Here is a 19348-nt window from a genome sequence, read left to right as displayed (position 1 = left end):
GACTGATGAAACCTTGGGATCTACTTCTTTGGGAGAAGTTGAATGAGTTATACATGTAACAGTATACTGGGCATGGAATTCGTGCATGGGTGTAGTCCCTAGTCCTGGCCGGCAATCAAGACAAGCGTCTGACATGGAAGGACAGGTTCCAGCTGACCTCTGGGCTTTGGGCAGCACCTGGGCCCCTGGGCTCCCACATGCTCCCCTTTGCCTATATCACAGCACTTGAGTCCCCATGCAGAGATGCACTAAGCATGGTCGGAGGCAGTGGGCCGAGGCAAAGCATAGTCCTCTGGGTCACCCAGTGGCACTGCATGGAAGCTGGACAGGCAGCGCACTCTCTCCTGGATGACCTCGCAGACTGGCTCCTGTGTGAACCCACAGGGAGCCCGACAGATCCCTGCTGTCCTGGCGGCTGTGGCCCGGCTCACCCAGAAGAGGCTGCACGGGTGCAGGGCGGGCTCCTAGTGGGTGCCTGGCACCTGAGCATGGGGGCTTCCCTGGTGCACAAGCCCTGACATCCAGGGGGAGGGTAGCCGGGGGAGTGAGAGTGAGCTCAGCGGACACCCTGAATTCTCATCGCACCTCCATCCCCATCACCCCTGCCCCCACCTACCAGCAAGAGGCCGTGGAAGGTTGTTCTCTGCCACCATCTCCCAGTTTCCCATCCCAGCCTGGGGCTCCGGCCCCAATCTGCCGACCTCTGGTCACTGTCTGCGGGGTGATCAGTCTAGGCCAGGAACCCCTGCCCGGATCCCTCAGCCCTTGGGAACCAGGAGGTGGCCCCACCTCCCACCGCAGCCACTGGTCACCATCTGCAGGGTGATTGGTGGGGCGATTGGGCCCCTGCTTGCAACTGCCTTGGACTGATGCTGCCCATTCCCTGCTCCACCATCCCACTATGGTTCTGCTCTAGTCAGGGCCCATCGGGGCCAGCAGCTGCCAGCACTGCATTGCTGACACCTGCCATGTTCCATGCTGCCCCCTTCTGGTCAGTGCACATCATAGTGAGAGGTAGAACTCTTGGTCAAACTCCCTGTCAAGGGGACAATTTGCATATTAGGCTTTTATTATATATGTTAATGGATACATGTCAATTATACATTTGCAAAACCTATAAAATGTACAGCAAAAATGAACCCTAAATGTAACTATGGAATTTAGATGATTATGATCTTTTAATGTAGGTTCATAAGTTTTTGCACCACTCTGGTTGGATATGTTGATAGTTTGGGGGGGCTGTGCATATGTAGGGGCAGGGAGTATATGGGAAATGTCTGTACCATCTTCTCAATTTTGCTTTGAACCTAAAAATACTTTTAAAAAAAGATAGTCTTTATAAAAGAGTTGGCTGTCACAGAGAAAGTGGTATTCAATGAGCACTCTATTTGTCTTGTGTATGTTTTTCAGTCACCTTGAATAGCTTATGTAATTATTTATAGCCAATGAAATATGAGCAAGAGACACATGTGCCACCTTGGAGCTGAGGTCATGGAAATTTATACATAATTCTCCATTTTCTTTCTTACTCTCCTGAGGTTATCGCAAGGTTTTATGTGGATGCTGTAGTTATAAGATGATGAGCTACGAATGATGGTTGAGTCTTCATCAGGCAGGGCTCTATGTGGGCAGTGACTTGCTAACTCACATGATATATGTAGCATGAATAAAATCTTAACTTTTTCTTTATTAAACCACTATTATATGAAGAAGCTTTTGTCATAGGAACCCATATTGACAAATATCATTTCAGTTCTTTTATATTGTTTCAGTTTTAGGTAAGATTGTATTTATTAAAATAATATAGTATATATTAAATAAACAAATGCATTAAGATTTAATAAAAGATATTTTTATATTGATTTCAATTTATAAATAGTTTGATCATGTTAAATCAATTAGCTAAATTTAAAATGCTCCATCTTTTTTCATTCAGTGACATTAAATGCCCATAGAATTAGAAATCTATTCTTTATTTGTATTTATACCATTAGCTTGAGAGCTATTATTTAATTATAGGTCTTAGGAGATAAATAGCCTTTTTTAGTTGCTGATCATATTTCAGTAGAGAACATTTATCTCAAGGGATGTTTCCATTTTAAAATGCTCAATTTTAGTTGGAAGTACCATTACTCACTGAAATAGCTTTGGTTCTAAAGGGACATTCAATTAATTCTTTATTGCATCTGTGCAAAAGGAATGGCTAACATAAAAAATTAAACCTGCCCGCTGTCATCCTATCTTTTTAGTTTTATTCCTTAGAAAACTGACTCCTGTTTAGTTAACATTTCTTAGTTACACTTGGAGTTCTTTTGGTTAACATGTGTCTGTTACGTGCCCAGCTAATATCATAGCAATAAATTGTTACATTTTAGGTCAAAATATGTGGGATAGAAGAGAATAAAAATTAATGATATTTATAAAGCATGTGAAAGAGCTCCAAATACAGAGTTACAAATGACAGATTTTCCCAAGTTTAACATTCTTTAAAACAATGTACCAGACAATAGGCAATTCAGAGACAGGAAGAGACAGAGCCAGGCCCAGTCAGGATTCAACCAGAAAAACAGAACCAGTAAGAGAGACACAACATGAAAGGGGGCCGGGGGTGGAAATACATCATCTTGTGTGATTATGCGGGCTGGTTAGACAAGTCTGAAAGTCCGAAATCTGAAGGGCAGACCTTGAGGAAACAGGCTGGAACTCTCAGGCACTGGCTGAAGCTACTATCCACAGGGAGAACTTCTTCCTTAGGGAACCTCACCACTGCTCTTAGGCCTTCGAAGTGATTCGGTAATCACCCCCGACCACCTCGCCCCTGCCCCTTTTGCCCCATATTATCTAGGAGGATCTCTCTTACTTAAAGTCAAGCCATGATGGACTTCAATCATATCTATAAAATACCTTCACAGAAACACCTGGATTAGTGTTTGATTGAGGACTGTAGCCTCTCCACACTGACACATACACAAGACCATTTTGTCTTGCCGGGTCCCATACAGAAGGGGATTCACTGATCAACAGGGTAGAACCTAGCTTCTTTGTGTTTTCATGTCCACGAAACAGCTGCCAATGGAAAGAGTTGTTGTTACACTAGTGGAGCTTGGGGGTTGGGGGTTGGTAATGCAGCATGAATACCAAAAGGAGCTGGGTTGCTGCTGCAAATGAGGGCGAGAAGGACTGCCCTTTGAACCCAAGGTGTTCCCTAGGGCATTTCATGGTGCATTCATTTCCAGTGCTCATTGTAAGTGTGCCATTGTAGCAACCACAGCTCAACTAATGTCAAACAACTAAGATCTAAGAAGACCTTATTCCCTGACTCTTCAGTGTGAAGGCTTTAGAACAGATTGTGGCTGGTCTCTTCCTTAAAGGCTCTGGGATGTGTTTGACCTAATGGAGCTCATTAGGTGGGTCTGAGTAGAAAGGAGGGGTACCATGTAGGATACCTCTTGTGTTTACCGAAAAGAAAGGACTCTTAACTCTCCTTTACTCCAGCTGTAGCAATCAACTTCACAGAGGTGGACTTGAAAACACTGTGCTTCATCTCTGCCAACAGTCTCTAAGTTCTGAAACAGGAATTTGGGGGGCAAAATAGGACAGGTTTAGGAAATATTAGAAACTTTGGAAATTAGGGGGACCATGGAGGAAGCACAGGGCTGCAGAGCAGCAGAAGGTATATTTCCATAGAATGGGGGAACTGGAATCTGCAACAGGTACATTTCCATAGACTGGGGAGCTGGGAACAGCAAAAGGTCTATATTTACAGAATAAAGAGAAGGAAGCCCTTCATTCAGAGGGAGAGGAAGAAAGCCCAAAGGGAATAGGAAAACAATAAGGAAAGGAGAGGGGGGGCGAGAACTTCATATGTCCCATGTGAGGCTCAACCTTTGAGCCCAGGAGTTACTATAGTGACCGGTCTAAGGGAATAGTGACCAATCAGAGGGGATATCAAGGCACCAGGATCTACAGCCTTTATAAGCCATGGGGAAAAGGAACTCAGTGGGACCCTTTCTCCCTCCCCACTTGGGAGTCCATTCTGTGGGACTCTTACCCTCTCCCCACGTGGGAGTCTGCACTTGTTCTTCAATAAATCTCCACCTTTGCTATACCACTTTCTGTCCGTGAATTCATTCTTTGATTCCGGTGGACAAAGATTCCAGGTTCCAGTCCAAACATTCGATATCAGTTCCTTCCCCAAGCTTCTCAGATGGGATGGAGAGAAGGCACTTGGCTGATGCTTAAGCAAATGTAAAATCTGGGAAAGTTAACACCTCTTAGTGCTATCCTTGACCAGTAGGGGGTGGAAGACAAGTAGATAAATTTCCTCTTTCTGTCCTGGAGGCAAACAAACTTAAGGTGCCACTGCATTGAGTCCAAGTTGCCTAAAATTAGGACCATCTTTTACCTCATTTCCTGTTTCACTTTTTCTCATCACCCACTCCTGTTCTTTGGGGCCGCAGCATAAACAGGGAAGCAGGAAATGAGGTTAAACAATCTGATCATGTTTGTGGGAGAAAAATCTTTAATAAACTAAGGTACCATTTCTCTACAGATAAAAAACAAAACACCAATATTCTGAAGAGTTTTATTTTTGATTAATTTTTGTAACAGATCACCATTTGAACAGCAATCACAATTTACAAATAACAGTGAACCACTATTTATATATCCTAAAATCTTATTTGTGAGCAAAGAGATAACTATCCAGTTCTTAGAGTCAGGGCCTGGAAAGGTTAGAAGTTTTAGAAAAATTTGGCAACATTACTGTATGGAGATGTAATCAAATTTACTTTCATTGCATGCATGCAAATCACTATTCAACACAAAAGATTTTATCTTTTTTTGTCAGTTACTAGAATAAATAATTTTTAATTTCTGCCAAAATTGAGAATATATTTAAGATCATAGTGCAATCTTATAATAAATTCTGTTGCTTTTGAAGTCTATTACCTAATAAAAAGCATATTTTCCATCTGTTTCAGAAAGCAGCATTTACTGCCCAGGATAAAAAAAATCTTAAGTATAATACAACATTTTCCAAAACTAAACTACATTAATATTTCTCAAAATATTTTGCTTTGGCAAAGTGAAAATCAGTCCAATATATTTGCTTTAACCTGTTGTAAAGCTGCTTTGAAACCCGTGTTATTGCAAACATTTTCTAGGATAATGTCTAGTCATCTATAGTCCATTTGGGAAAGTTCATTTATATGCAAATGTTGCCTTGAAATTGTCTTCATCCATTGTATCTTAAAGAAAACTGCCCCTCAAGGTATCCTGCCCTGCTCTGAAGGACAAAATGGCCAGTTTTGTAAGACTTACATTAATTGATTGTTATTTTCTCTCTTTTACCTGTCTGCTTCAGTATTACCAAAAAGTTTAGAAAGTGTCAGTCTGTAGAAAAAGCAGGCTATAAGAAACATGGAGGGGTGAGGTGGGTGGATCTAGTGAACAATGAAATAATATTTTATCCGCTCTCTAATTTGGGAATTGTGTCCTATCCTTGAAATTCATCCAGTTGGATAAGATTTTCTTTTATGTGTGTAAGCCCTGACATGTAGATCAAGGGTAAGCATATAATGGTAGGATCTCCCTATTTTGGTTGAGGAAGGAAACTGCTCAGCCAGATGGACGTCAATTGGACCGGATCTATTACTGAAAAGCTGCTCCTCTCAAGTGGGAAGGAAAATGTGCTGGTTGCTAAGCTACTGATAGGCTTTGCCCTTCCTTTGCTTAATGGGCAGTCACTGGGTCAAGGCACAAGTGATGACGTTGGAGCCAGCTTTTCCTTGCTAATTGAATGGTAACATAGGAAGTGGCTAAGAGCTGCCTCTAAATTAGCTACTGCCCCTTGTTATTCTCTAACTTCTCCTCTGGGGTGAATGAAGGGTGGGGACACAGGCCATCCCAAGATTACTAGAGTCTGGAGATGCAAGGGGTCAAACACGTGCTAATAGTAAAATTAACAAACATTAAAAATACAAGCGTCAGCATAAGAAACATCCAAACCTATAGAGGATTTTTATAAGCCAAACTGATGCCTTATGCCAGACAGCAAGACCTGAAATGCTCTAAAGCAGGGGTCCTCAAACTACGGCCCGTGGGCCACATGCAAATACAAATACTGTATTTGTTCCTGTTTTGTTTTTTTTTACTTCAAAATAAGATATGTGTAGTGTGCATAGGAATTTGTTCATAGTTTTTTTTTTAAATTATAGTCCGGCCCTCCAACGGTCTGAGGGACAGTGAACTGGCCCCCTGTTTAAAAAGTTTGAGGACCACTGCTCTAAAGTTTTACAGGTTCTTTTATTCATTTGAAATTGAAGAGGGGACATAAGGAAGATTGAATAAAGCAAAGCAGGCAATGGAACACAGGATTATATGTGCTCTCCTGAAGGTTAATACCCTCTCTGAGGGATATTATCTCTGGCATTCCAAAGGTGTGTTAACTTAGAAGCACAAGAACAATGGACAGGACTGGCTTAAAACATTTCATTAAAGAAGTTCTAGGCCTGGGGCATGACTACCCACCAAGACCTGCCCAGCTAGGAATTTATAATCACATCACCCTGTGAGGTTATTTACCATAATACTATCCCCTCCCCCATATCCAAAAAATTATTAGCTCGTTTTTACTCTCAGGCTTTTAGTAAGTTATTGCTAACCTGAGTTCTGGTTGGAAGGAGAGGTAATATGTTCCTTTACAACTAAGAAGTAGGAGGCAGCAAAGTCTCTGTAACTTGTAGGCACCTACTATGTGCAGGTGTTGTGCTAGGTACAGGGCATACAGTGGGAGACAAAGGAGATGTGTAACTGCTACTGTAGTGTTTATAGCCACACAAAGCTCAAAACGGGACTCAAGTTAGGGTCCTCAGGCTGATGTTATCATTAGGATTATATGGGCTGGGGTTTGGGAAAATGTCTTTATTACAGCAAAGGGGTGTTGATGTATTGGGAATTGAGAAGAGTTTAATTATTACAACCATGGGGGAAGAAACAGAGCTTTTACTAATTATTTTGGTGATTGAACTGTCACTTGGAAGTTACTAATAATCTGCACTGGTAGATATATTTTCATCTTGCAGCAACTTTTTGACTTGGAAAAGTTACTCAAATGGTCATTATAAGACCATTAGGAATAAAATAAATCTCTTTTAGATTTCTTAGAATGAGTGACATTTATTAAGGGCTGGACTCAGTACAGATGGAGTTGCACTATTTCATATTCCATTATATGCAGACAGTAATTCCTTCCATTTAAAGATTTTCAAAATTGTATAGGGGCTTAATAAGTCATCTGGAAGTTAATTAATCAAGTTTATTTTTTCTTTGTAGCTTCAAGTAATTGAAGTTTATGAAGATGATGAATAGTTCTGACCTAGACCAGATAGAAATAAAGACCAATGAAGCTATTGAGTCATAACATACATACACACACACACACACACACACAGACACAATTAAACAATGTTCATCCACATATAGACATGGAAATTGAAGAATTCAAAGGAAACTCCCAGGAACATGTACTAGTTACCTAGGAATGTTATAAAAAAAAAAGTGCCACAAACTGGAGAGCCTAAAATGACAGAAATGTATTGTGTTACAGTTCTGAAGACCACTGAAATCAAGGCCTTAACAGGGCCATGTCCCTCTGAAACCTGTTAAAGTATCCTTCCGTATCTCTTCCTAGTTCTTGGTAGTTTGGTGGCGCTATTGGTCAACTCTTTGGCTTGTGGATGCATCACTCTTGTCCTCTGTCTTCACATGGGGTTCTCCTTCTGTGTGTCTGTTTCCTTCCCCCATCCCCATTTTTTTCTTTGTTTGTTTGTTTTTTTAATAAGAACACCAGTCACATTGGATTATGGGCCAAGTCCACTCCACTTGGACCTTAACTTGACTACTACATCTGCAATGACCCTATTTCCAAGTAAAGCCACATTCTGGGATACTGAGGGTTATAACTTCAGCATATCTTTTGTTCGGGAGAAACAATTCAACCCATCACAGAACAGGACTTCAGTTTGAACAAGTACCTCACTCTGCTACCAGGTCAGGAGTTGTCCCAATTCTTGCACACCTGCTTTGGGTAATTATGATGGATCAGCAAACACCTTGTGTTTGGACTCTACCCTTTTCTGAACAAGAAGTTTATTTTGGTTATTTAGAGTTTACTTTCTCTGTGTCTATTGGATTTAGGTCAAAAGAGTAGACTTGAGGGAATAGCTTGTATTTTAGGTTTCAAGTTTCTGGGCATGGATAATCCATCCAACCCTAATTCCACTTGACCTCATTGTAAAATACCGAATTCCACTCTGGTTGAGCAGTTGCACTAAATTTATGAGTGGTCTCTCGTGGAAGATGAGGTACATATTCTATGCTTGAAAAGAAGAGTATAATGAATTTATGGGTCCTTCAAAGCATTAATTTACAAGCACAAGTATCCTGTGCTTGTAAAGGATAACTGACAGCCAAAATCAACAAATAGAATTGAAGGAAGGGTGACGATGGGTCTATCGAAAAGGTAACTCTAAAATATCCTTAAGGGAGAACTTCTTACCAAATAAAATAGAAATAACTAGAAAAAAACATGGGTTTGTAGGAGAGTTACATAGCAGGGAATCATAGAAGGGAGGTATACTTGCAGAGGGCCAATTTATATAAAAGGGTTGAGAGTGGGACAATGCATAGATATGCTCTATGGAAATGCCATTTACAGCTACCACAGAAAGACTAAGCCTAAGTAAAAGAAAAAAACCTTTTCTAAAATATTTATGTGATTATTTCAAAACCACCTATGGACCTCAGTTTATAAAAGGTCATTGTTATCAGAAGAAGTGATCTAGGATAGACAATAATTATCATTACTGTGTTACTCTCATTTTATACAGAAATTCTCTATAACAAGAATTAAGGTGTGTTTTCATTATGTTTAAGTCATACTATAAAACAGAAATGGGATTTTAAGTCTTATTTGTGAAATGCATTTATTTTAAATGACGTATGTATTCCTTTGCTGATATATTTATTTAAACATCAAGATGTATTTCTTAGGGTCACATGGAAAAAGAATAAGAGAAAGATTCAAGCTCGGCATTATGTTTTTATTTCAGAAGAAAAAAATAGAGTTCAGAGTCTAGCTGGACTTAAGTTTTTTCCCGTAGGCATTTCTCTCAATTCATTTATTGAATTTGTATCGTTATAATAAAAATTAGAAAATATGTATTTATATTCTAATTTAAATTAAAAATATATACTATTCCTACTATTTAATCATCAAATTATTAATTTCTCAATTTACTAATTGCACAAGGACACACATTCAATCTTTACTATATTCAGGCAGCTATGCTAGAATTTATGAAATAGGTGAGATCACTAGTTCATTATACACATGACAAAATTAAATAATAGAGAACTGGAATTTACCTAACTTAAACCAGGCAACACAATTCTACTTTCAGTTTTAAAGTTTAGCAAAACCATAAAATTTTCTTACCCAAACCAGAGACATGTAACTTGCAAACCATTGTAACTGCTTATTACATGTTTAAACATCACACTTAAAATCACAGACAAAGGTAAATAGTGTGCAAATTCTGTACCTCATTATTAGAATTACAACTTGTTTCAAGTGCTTCCAATGAATTCGGTTTTCCCTGTCATTTATTTCAAAACACTATTTTGCATGCATGAAATTATGAAATGTTGGTAAATATCGAACTTCACTTAAACTCATGGATGCTTTTGCTCTGAGAATTTGTGTTTATTCTAACGTAGTGTTTAAAGTTTAAAAAATAAATTCTCCTGAGAAGGATCTCTAGCTAAACAGTAAGTCATCAAATACCAGAAAAAGAAGGCAAGAAATAATTGCACTGTTTAGCAACATGTGCATCCATAAAAATTGTCGTTTATTCATTTAAGAAATCTTTTATTCAATCTACATCTATAAACAACTACAAGCACTTGGTTCAGATCTAAATCTTGAAAATAGAAGGGAATTATTATTATAATTTGTAAATTTTTATAGCTAATGTAAGAAAAATTCTGAGCCTCAAGGAAATAATGATACAATATACTAAGTGAATTTAAGCAGCATTAATCTAGAAGACCTAGCAAATTCTCTAAACATGCCCTGCCAATAATGCCTCCTCTTGCTCCTTCCATGAATACTTGCAAAGGTACAAGAACATTTGCAAATGAGATAATGTTAATGGAGTTCTTGAAGAATCCCCCATGTAAAACTACTCTAGATATCAAATTGCAATACATGACTTAGGTGTAAGAGCCTACTAGTCCCTCTCATCTTCATGCTACCATTTGCAATATCCCAAGAATGTAGTATGGAGCTTGTATGGTGAGATAAAAGAAAATGGGTTATTTGGAGGAGGTTCTGGCTTTTCTGAAATAGTCCACAACTATGTGTGCTGGAGTCTAAAGAATCATATCAGCATCCCTACCATGGAGAAGGAGGGACTGAAAAAGAGGACAAAGGAGTCTCCAGGCTGAGAGTGTTCCTCCTGACACCGTTTGAGAGCCAATTGGAAGGTGAACCTAACAGATCTAGGCTGGAAGAGAGGGTGCAGATAACAGTTGGTAGAAGTTATAGTAAGAAGTGATATATGAATTGAGTTTGGAGGTAAAAATAAGCTAGATGAAGCTATTTTTATTTTATTTTAATTTTATTTGTTGGTTGGGAGAAGGAGAGTGGCAGGCAAAATGGGACTTGATTTGATCAAATGCAAAGTACTTGTGTACTTAAAGATAAAGCAGGAGAGGTAAGCTGGGGACAGATAATTAAACAACTTTATATTTGAGGTAAAGAGTTTTATGCATCTGGTAGTTTTGCAGTCAATGCAAGTCATGAAATAACATGAGTAGCATGAGTCAAATTAGTTTTCTTATATTATGTTCTTTGTCTACATATGTATTTAATCCAAAAATACATCTCCAAATTAAATTATTTCTAACATGTATTTTAATTTATAATAATTTTCAAAAGAAACTCTTTCAAAACTTGTATTAGTCTAAAAAATGATTTTCAACTATCCAGCATGAAGATAAAATTTATTTACAGTAGAAATTTCAAGTGAGTTTGTTGCTTTCAAAATTCAAGTCCACTTTTACAAAACAGATTATATATCACCATTGAAAATACTTAAACTAATTTCTTTCCTTTCCTTCTTCCTTCATTTTCCCCTTGTATCTATCCATATTTTACCATTATTTTTGAGCATCAATTTTGTATCAAATTGGGAAGCCTTTATAAAAGACAAATTCCTGACCTCACAGAGTTTAAAGATCTATGGAGAGTATAGAAAATGAGGAATTATACAAATAAAGTAGCTAAGTATGGAATATCAGAAGAACTATGAAGGTAATAAAAGAGAATGATAACATAGCAAGTGACTGGGGGAAGAAGAGACTGTGGAAAATTGGGCCAGATATACTTCCATAGAAGATTATATTCACTTGAGACAGAGAAAATAAAGGAAGTAATCATACCGATTGCCAGGTGAAGAGCAGCCCGAGTGAAATGAACAGCAATTGCAAATGTCCTGAGGCAGAAATGTTAGTGTGTTAAAGCATCATAGGAAAGCCACATGACTGATGAGAGCATGGTAAGAAGTTAGTTCACAGAAGTAGGAAGTTGGCCAACCATGCCAGGCCTTGGGAACATAATGAGTTTGGAATTTTTTTTCAAAATGTCATTTGAAGTCACTTCAATGGTCTGAACTTTTACATTATTTAAAAATATTTCACATGCTGGGCCAACAGTAGACTTGAAGAGGGATAAGAGTCAAATTGTGCAAGTCATTTCGGCAGTTGCTGCAGTAATCCAGGTCAAATATGTTGTTCACTATGACTAAGGAGATAGCTCAGAAAGTGGTGAGAATTGCCAATGTTCGAGACATTTTGAAGGAGTTTCAAATAAGACATTCTGATAGATTGGACGTGTGGAATTCGGGAAAGACTGAGTATAATTTTATGGTTTAAATAACTCATTGGATAGTTGAACTTTTCACTGAATTGGAAAAGAATGAGGGCCATCAGGTTTGGAAAGATAATGAAAATGTTATCTTTAAACCATGGTAAGTTTAAATATCAACTAGATGTACAAGCACATTTCTAAAATATAGGGATAATTAAGTGAGTTTTGTGATTGTTGGGCTGAAAATAGAAATTTGGGAATCCTTACAGCCATGAAACTTTAAGATGAGCTGAGGAGAGCTTTCAGATGGAACACAAAAATGGCCAAGTTCTGTGCCTTATGGCACCCCATCTTTTGGGGTTCAGAAACAAAGGAAGAGTCTCACAAAGCAGCTTGACAAAGAGAAGCAAGTAACATAGAAGAAAAGCCAGGAGGCTGAGATTTCTTGAAAGACAAATGCAAACTGTTTTTTAGAAGGAATTGATAAACACTAAGCAATACTGTTGAGAAGTAGGGTGAAATGGGGGACAAGAGCTTAGGAGTTGGCAGAATGGAAGCTTTTGACAATAGCATTTTTAGCAGCATGGTAAGAATGAAAACCTCACTGGGACCCTTAAAGAAAATTAAAGTGGAGGTAAATATTTGTCATTTCTTTTGAAAAATTTTTCTACAAAGATGGTAAACGAGCAAGGTAGTAGATGGAGAAGGGTGTGGAACCGAGGGAATGCTGGTTTGTTGTTGGTTTTTTAGCTGATGTTGCTTTTGCTTTGTTTACTAATTTTATTTTAAATGTGAGAGGAAGTAAGGATTATCTGTATGCTGTTAGAAATCACACAACATAAAGAAAAATTTGATCATGCGGGAGAGAGAAGAGAATACAGCAGGGGTAAAGTGCTTGGTTAGATGAAAGGCTGTGAGAGGAAAGGAAACAAGTGAGGAGGGGTAGTCTGGCCCGAGATTGGACCTAAAACGTTCTTTTATTTTGAAAGGTGACAGGACAATACATGATTGATGCTCCTCAGACCATCAAACCTCAGAGGGAAAGTAGGGGAGGGTGGGGGTAAGGGGGAAAGGTCAACCAAAAGACTTGTATGCATGCATATAAGCCTAACCAATGGACACAGACAACAGGGGGGAGGGGGAGGAGGACATGAGTGGGGTGTGGAGGGGGCAATGGGGGGATAAGGACACATATGTAATACCTTAATCAATAAAGAAATTGAAAAATACATGTAGAAAGAGAAATATGTAGGCCAAAAAATATATATAGGTAATCACATTTGGCAATCTTGTTTTTTTTTTTAAGTAGTGGACAGAAGATAGAGGCTGCTCCACAGAGAAAAGAATAAAGCATAGAGAGGAGAGATGGGAGGGGAGAAGGTTTTGGATTCCCTGTTGCCTTGATCCCTGACTCTAGTCTTCCTCAGCCCCGCTGCATCCCGATCCCTATGTGACACTCCTGTTTCCTGCCATGTTCCAATCAGTAGTTAGGCAAGATATAGTGAATGTCTGTTGCTTGCAACCAAAACGTCATAACAAACACAAAGGGCAACTGCATTTTCTATTCTGTGGATTTGATTCTCAAAAAAATCTAAAAACATCTCTATGAGACACCCACACAGGGCCCCAGGTTATCCCTGCAAGGAGAGCAGACATAATTGTACGTCTAGATTTCCTTCTGTAGAGTGGTTACTTGACAATATTTCCTATAACTTGTCCAAACACTGATTTGCTTTATAGTATGAATATTAAAATCATGTGCTGGTGTTGTGCACAAGCCAGTTCCTTCAAGCCTTTATTTTATTTCATTTGACTTGCCTCCATGTTTTTTAGACATGCATATTGACCTAATTACAGAAATATGACTAGTAGGGGCAATGGCAATCCAGCAGCCCTATAGTTCTTGAACTATTCAGTGATCCTAAGAATTTCCTTTCATTTCCAATCACACCAGTGAGATTTTCTTGGCCTTGAGTCTGTGAGAACTGGGTAAAATGTTGGCCACTGGCAGGGCAGCACAATGCATTTTTGTAAATCATTACGCTCCTTGAAATTCTTCCACATGAGAGTGAAGCATCTCTGTTGAGCATGAACAATGCAAAGTGAATAAACATGGAGCAAGTTTGTGGAACACACACTACAACAATAAATAAATAGGTGGGTTTTTTTTTTTTTTGTGTGTGTGTGTGTGTGTGTGTGTGTACCACATTCTTAAAGAGAATAGTAAAATCAGACCATGTGACTTCTAGCTAATTTACTAATAAAAACCCACCTTTGGCCGAAACCGGTTTGGCTCAGTGGATAGAGCGTCGGCCTGCGAACTGAAAGGTCCCAGGTTCGATTCCGGTCAAGGGCATGTACCTTGGTTGCGGGCACATCCCCAGTGGGGAGTGTGCAGGAGGCAGCTGATCGATGTTTCTCTCTCATTGATGTTTCTAACTCTCTATCCCTCTCCCTTCCTCTCTGTAAAAAATCAATAAAATATATTTAAAAAACAAAAAACAAACAAACAAAAAACCCACCTTTGAGTCAATTTGCTCTGGTATATCAGTCTTTCCTTTGTGTTTCTGGCCAGTTTTCACTGAAAAAGGAACGTTGTTTATTTTTTCCCAACACATTTGCATCCCCAAAGAACAGTCTCCAATTTAATTATCTGGTGTGCCTTAAAAAGCAGTTCAGGTCTAGAATGCTGATGACAAAGAAAATCTCAACTCATACCTGGACCCTAAATTGGCAGTCAATAGGTTAGCACAGGTGACTATTTTTGGCAAGTAATCTGTTAGATCTGCCTGGGGAAATGATGGATGTGGAAAGTAAGAGAATATGAGAAGTCACAAAAAACAAGTTTGAAAATTACTTTCCGCTCTCCCAAGAGTTCTTGGGGAGAATCAGAAATCTCATTTGGGAGCTGGGCCACAGGATGAGATTCAGCCTAGGGACTGTGAAAGTGCACCACCCTCAATTTTGGGAGAGTGGTTCGTATTCCACCTCAAATCAATGCAACCCATAGTATTGACCCACATTGCTCCTATTGCTAATTCTAAAGGCCCCTTCAATTCACTCTCCAGTCACTGATACCCTCTATCAGATGGGTGACAAATTGATTTAAAGTTAGTAAATGTCAATTTGAATTAATATGTTTTATTAAAATGTTATTATTGTACCTAATCAATGTGTTTCATCATCTGTAGTTCCTGACTGTGGCAAAATTAACCTAAGCCAAGTTGTTGATTCACCTTCTTTGGGAAAATACTCTGAAACTTGCAGCAATTAGATATGAATAGGATTTTTTTTCTTCCATCAACACAATGTCAATAAGAAGCTATTGGAAACAATAACTCGTTACAGGGAATAGGGGTGTTTATTAACAAGCAAGTGCACCATCAGTCTTGCGTCTTTTCTGTCCTTGTGCTTTGATCTTGATGCTCCAATAAATGTCATGAAAGGCTCCTTCTAGGGCAGATGTCATGTTAATCTGAAGGACATAGGCATCACATACTGAAATACTTCAAAGAAAATTATAGGCAATATAACAGCAAAATATTATAGCACTCAATAGATATCTATTGAATGAATAAGAAATGAACCATATAAATTGGTAGAAGGTATAATACATCTCTAAAAGAATTCCCTAATAATTATTAAAAAATAAACTTCATGGAATAGAATTACCTTCATTCATGGGATTGGTAGAAGTCATTCAGATAAATGGATATCCATCTCTGACTGATACTGATTGAAGAAAGCCAAGATGAACTCAAGAACCATATCTCCTGCACTACTCACAGAGTGCCCCTACCAGAGCTGTGTACACGTCTCTCTTAATTCACTTAAAATAATGTACTTACCACATTCTAGGCAGAAGGCAGGGCATATTCAATTTTAGAGTTATCTATATATATAAAAGCCAAGATCAGAACAACCAGAAAGAACTGTCGCTATGATGCACACTATGGCCGGCTAACCGGCCTGATCAGCCAATTTCCTACAACCCCTCCCCTGGCCAGTCTGGCCCCCGATCCATGCTCTCCACCTTTATTAGGGGCAGGCCGGCCTGCCAACTTCCCATGGCCCCCACCCACAGGCCCGGCCCCTAATCAGGGGTGGCCCTTCCCCCTGGCCAGCCCCACTTCCAATAGGACCTCTCCTGATTGGTGGGGGGGCCGGCCAGCCAACCTCCCAGGGCCCCTCCCCCTGGCCAGCTGGCCCCAATGGGGGAGGGCTGGCTGGACCCCACCTGTGCATGAATTCAATCACCAGGCCTCTAGTAGTCTAATAAGAAAGTGAACAACTGTCTTTAAGAGAATCTTCACATATTTGACTGGTCCCTTAGAATGCATTATATTTTTTTGAATATTTTCCTTTCACCTATAAGAATATTAGAAGACAAGAAATGAGATTGTTTTTCCCATTGTAATGCAGGTCTTTCCTCCTTTTTTAGACAATGTATTTTGTTTGTTCTCTCTTTTTCTTTTCCCCAGGGGGCACCTAATTCTATAAAGCACCTCTTAGCTTGTGAAAATGGAATGGCTTTTAGCAGAGGGAGTGATCGGTAATAATCAATGCCAGGCTTTAATTCAAAGGACTTTCCTAATGCCTTTCACCATGACTTTGTGAAAGTTCCATTTGGGAATGAATCTTTTCTGTGTAAACTGGATGTGCTTTTTCAGTGCCAGTGATGACAAAGGTTAAATTAATACACCCAGCTGTTTCCCACATGCTGGGTTGAGAGAGGACAGTGTCCAGCTTCCTTCCCCTGCTGATTTCTCCCCTGTACTCTTATCTCTCTCCCCTCACCACCCCCAGAGTGACAGGCCTTGGCTTGGTCTCAGTGACCTGGGTAAACTTCCATCAAGCAGGTTTTGATAAGAGACAGGATGTGTGATGGTTCCTATCAAACAAAATTGGGTTCCAAATGCACCATTCCCCATTCCCTCCCACACACCAGGCATTGCACTAAATGCATGCATGTGACTATGTCATCAACTTCACCATTACCTGTTTAAGGAAAAACACAAACTTGCAATGAAAAAACTTAAAAAAAAATAAAGTCCCCATGATCAAATTACTTGATGGGTCACATTACTAATGGTCTGGTAGAGAAAGAAATTTTGAAGTCAGAGTTCTTTTTTGTTTCTTGACACTTTTTTTTTTTAACTTCTAAGCACCATGTCTTAGATAGATAGATGATGATGATGATAGGTAGATAGATAAGTGATAGATAGATGAATAGATATGAATTTGCATAGTATATTAAGCTGAATAATTATCTCCCCCAAAAATACATATCCAAATTTCTGGAAGCTATGATTAGCTTATGGTACAGGACAAAAAGGGACTTGAAGACATAATTTAAGGTTACAGACCTTAAAATAGGGAAATTATACTGGATTATTTGGATAGGCACACGCTGATGACTCAAGGCCCAGCAGAGCACTTTCTCTGGCTAGTGTCAGAGAGATGTGGTGAAAAGGAAGGCAGCCGGGAAAGTCAGGGAGCTTCCAAATGAGAGAAGGATTCAACTTCAACATGTCTTCCCTGATTCTGTGATGTAGGTGACCACAAGTAAGGACTGGAAAGAGGATTCTAGGAGGTATGGATGGCCCACAGCTGACAGAGAATAAGGAAATGGGAATCCCAGGCCTAAATTTGGCCAACAATCTAGATGAGCTTAGAGGTAGATTCTTTTTAGCGCCTCAACTTAAGGAATAATGGTGCAGAATGGTAGGAGGTAACTGACCTTTGACCCCCAAAGCAGACATCCTTTCATCCTAAATCTCAAAATCAACAAATACTTAAATACACCACTTAATGATCTATATGTGCCCCATTTTTTTCTTCAGTCATGAAATCCACATTATAATATTTTGGCTAAAAGGGTGAGTGTTCAGTAAAAGAAGAAATTCACACAATTTTCCCTCTCTTTTATAGAGATTTTTAAAGTGAAGCCAAAAAATATGCAAATAAAAACTTGATAATGACTTGAAAAGTCCTGACACATAGCAACACTGCTGTTTGAGAGCATCAACTATAGTATCTTGATGTGGAACTATCTATGTGCATTTTGACCTCTCCTCCCCTGAGTGTACATCTTCTTCTAGCATAGGTAAGTCTGGGAACACATCACATGCCACAAGCATTTCATCAGAGGAATCAAAATTCTGGAAATGTGCAATGGAAAATAAACATCTTAGAGGCTCTGGATGAAAAAATTTTCCAGCCACTGCCATTGATCTGATGATGATTGAGTTAAGCTAAGACATTCTGGTCAGAGAATGAACACAGCTAGGGGTGTTGTTGGGCCCCATCTGAGAGTTCACTGTCCCAAAGTTACATGAGTCCTGACTCAGACTCAAAACATCTGCCAAGCTGTCTCTGCAGCTCAGAGTTCACCAGCTGACCACAGCTGGAATGTGTAGGCTGGTGGCAAGCAGAGAAGAGAGGGCAAGCTCTGGACAGTTGTGTAGCCTGGAGAAGGCCTGCCATGGGCAAGGGTAATGGCATGGCAAACACTTTGCTACTGACACTCTAGAGCCAGCTGTCTTGCCATAATTCTGCCAAAAGAGGCAGGGGAAGTTCAAAAAGCACCATTAAGAATAATTAAGGCCATGGAGGGTTGATTTAATAAGGAGAGATTAAAGAAGTTGTACATGTGTTGCTTGGTTATGCAAACATGAAATGAGAATATGAAAAGTATCAATAAATACTTGAAAGGTCTAAATTTATTGGGAAGGACACGGGAACATAAAATAACAAACAAAACTTAATAATATGGCACAACACACCCAACTAAAGTTAAAATAAATAAATATAAAAAGCGAAGTCGTTTCAAAGTTAAAACTAGCACAAAAGGTACACAAAGCATTAGCACTTTATTCTCCTATTAAGGAAAGACTTGGAGGCTACCATCAGAGTCTTCAACTCTGTCTCTGACAGAGCGAAGGAGGTAAACCTATCACTACTTTTGAGACTAATGGACTCTGTGTGGCTACGCATATGTCCATCTCAGCAGTATCACGGATAAACCAGAATGCATTTTGAGGTCAAGCTGATTCATGGTGCCCATAGACATTCAGAGAACACGCTTGGTATTTCCAGACAAGCTGAAAGCTGACCTTGTCAATTGCCATCAACATCCTCAACAAGCTGCTGCTGAGGAGATCATGTGTGCCTCAAAAAAGTTCACTCTGTCTATCCCCTATAAACTGCCTAGAAAAGCAGATTCATTCCGCTCCTTCTCATCCTGCTCCAATGCAAAGTTCCCCATCTGTATGGGGGACTGGATAGACCAGCTGATGCAAAAAATTTGTGTTTTTTCCTCCTGATTATTTACAATTTTCTCAGCACATAAGAGAACAGACTCGGGAGGTCTGGACAACCAAAACCAATAGGTAGTCCCCACCACAAAAAAATTGC

Source organism: Myotis davidii, unplaced genomic scaffold, assembly GCF_000327345.1.
Source record: "Myotis davidii unplaced genomic scaffold, ASM32734v1 scaffold175, whole genome shotgun sequence".
NCBI classification, from domain to species: Eukaryota; Metazoa; Chordata; class Mammalia; order Chiroptera; family Vespertilionidae; genus Myotis; species Myotis davidii.
This window is presented reverse-complemented; position numbering follows the sequence as displayed.